The following is a 2,500-nucleotide window of genomic DNA, read 5'->3' as shown; positions in this document are numbered from 1 at the left end:
TTATTTTTTTTATATCAGCAGGACGTCATAAAGTCTCTTTGTCTTTCTGAAGCTTCATCAGTTTTCCTTCACATTCAGTTAGTAATCAACACCAAGAGCTCAGTTACAGATGGACAAAGCAGAACAAATACACAGGAAACTTTATTACACACACACACACACACACACACACACACACACACACACACACACACACACAGAGAGAGAGAGAGAGAGAGAGAGAGAGAGAGAGAGAGAGAGAGAGAGAGAGAGAGAGAGAGAGAGAGAGCAGTGCAAATTTCCATTTTATTAATTATTCATTTATCTTTATATCATTGTGTAAACACAGAGAGTGAAATCAAACAGTGTGTGGTAGAGTCAGAAAGAAACACACACACACACACACACACACACACACACACACACACACACACACACACACACACACACACACACACACTCTCTCTCTCTCTCTCATTGTGTTTATCTCACTTTTATAGCGTCACCATGGAGCTGGAGGTTGTGCACAAACACAAGGTTGCTTTTTTATTCACTTACGTTTCTCTGTAGTTACTAATGAGTTAATAACAACATTAACTTTACTATATAAACAAAACATAAATTTAACACTAAATATAAAAATTCATATTTTAAAAGACAAATGCAATAAAAACGAGTATCTTCACTGTAGGTTTTGTTGTAAAGAAAGAGAGTTTGTGATAAATAACAAAGCAGAAAGTCAGATAACAAATAAAACAATAAGATTTATGACTTTATTACATAAACAGGGTCACGTGTAACACCTGCGCAAATCTGTGCAGAATGAACATCACGAACACACCCACGTTAGCGTTAGCTTTGTTAGCTAACAAGCCAAAGCACATTATGTGCTTAATTATTAACAACTGCAAATTGTTAGGGCTAATACTTAACATTATGAACAGAGTTAATATAACAGAACAGAGTTCATATAAAACACAGATATCTACGAAATAAAACCAAGGAGGTATTTAACTTCCGGCGCTGCTGTATGACGTAACCAGGAAGCTGCTGTAGTCATTACACATGTATAACAGTGTTTACTGTGATTATTATAAAGTCATATTTAATCTGATAAAAATCTAACAGTTAATAAAGGAATCTTTCTGAATGGTTTTAATATTAAAGACAATAAATGTAATATTTGTCTACTTCACTGTCCTGCAAAACAAAAGTAAACAATAAACATTTGGATTTTTAATAATAAATATTGTATTAATAATAAAATCAGTGCAATATACTTTAATATTTTACAGCTAATTTATCCAACAAAACTCATTTCTACTCAAAGATTCTTGTGCATTCTGTCAAATAAACACGTTTTTGTATCATAGGACAAAAAAAATATACAGAAAAAAGAAGTTTCATATCCATAAATGTAAAGCGGTCTGAAAAGAAAAACACTTTACAGTTTTAAGCTGGAAATAAAAATGTATTTTAAAGCTTTAAAAACGACTCACAAGCTGGAAAACTGTCAAAACTGTGGACTTTTACAAGGCTGTTCATTCATTTCCTTTTTTTCTGTGTTAATTGTTTTGTTCGATTCCCTTCTGTGTAATTTCATCTTTCTTTTTTCTTTGTGTTCTGTTACTATTCTAAAATCTGAATAATAGTTTGTTATGTTATTGTTTGTTATTGAGACAATAAAATACAAAATAAATAAATAAGCAAACAAACAGACAGTCAAACAAATAAATAACTTTATACATGTGGAATGTTTTGGATTGTGTTTCATGTAGAAGTGAATTAAAAACATTTAGACCTGATTATAAAGAAATAACACAAAACTCAGTATCACACACACACACACACACACACACACACACACACACACACACACACACTTCTGAAGCTCTGATGACTTTTATACTTTAATATAGAATTGTATAAAGTCACAACATTTAAGCTGTTTTGGTCAGAAGTCTATAAATAATGTTATTATTATTATTATTATTATTATTATTATTATTATTATTATTATTATTTGAAGACCTTTTACAGGTTTAATATAAACACACACTTTACACTGATGGAAACACAAACACTTTTTCAATGCAGTAAATATTGTTTGATCCTCTTCAGTTAATTTAGAACCCCACAGATATCTATGGCTAGTACCAAGGAGGACGTTCACTTCCGTCGCCGCTATATGACGTCATGTGCGTCGGCTTCACCGTTCTAATTCGTGTGCAAATCTGAAATGGATTATAAACGGAATAAGAACGTGTTCATCTGCAGACTGACTGGAGATCAGTGACAGGTTCGTGTCGTCAGTGTCAACTGTCCGCTTTGGGCTTCTCACTTACAGCACTATGATGGGGTTTCAACTTTAACCTGATAAACACGTGCCACGTGACAGGTGATTGACAGGTGACACGTGACAAGTGACTGACAGGCAACAGACAGTTGACACGTGACAAGTGACAGAGGCAACAGACAGGTGACAAGTGACAGGTGACACGTGACAGATGACTGACAGTTG

At 33.7% G+C, this 2,500-nt stretch overlaps 2 protein-coding genes across 7 annotated transcripts in view; one reads left to right on the top strand and one right to left on the bottom strand.

Moving 5' to 3' along the window:
* Nucleotides 1-2,500, bottom strand: part of gng7 (guanine nucleotide binding protein (G protein), gamma 7) — a 23,052-nt gene that overhangs the window by 5,154 nt on the left and 15,398 nt on the right. The window lies entirely within an intron of this gene.
* Nucleotides 2,128-2,500, top strand: part of nadkb (NAD kinase b) — a 6,642-nt gene continuing 6,269 nt past the window's right edge. The window contains exon 1 of one of the 5 annotated variants that reach the window (XM_047815232.1): nucleotides 2,128-2,278. The gene's annotated coding sequence lies outside the window, so the exon portion shown is untranslated. The other 4 variants (XM_047815240.1, XM_047815235.1, XM_047815227.1 and 1 more) reach the window with 4 other exon arrangements.

Source organism: Tachysurus fulvidraco, chromosome 1 (genome assembly GCF_022655615.1).
Source record: "Tachysurus fulvidraco isolate hzauxx_2018 chromosome 1, HZAU_PFXX_2.0, whole genome shotgun sequence".
Taxonomy (NCBI): Eukaryota; Metazoa; Chordata; class Actinopteri; order Siluriformes; family Bagridae; genus Tachysurus; species Tachysurus fulvidraco.
This window is presented reverse-complemented; position numbering and strand designations above follow the sequence as displayed.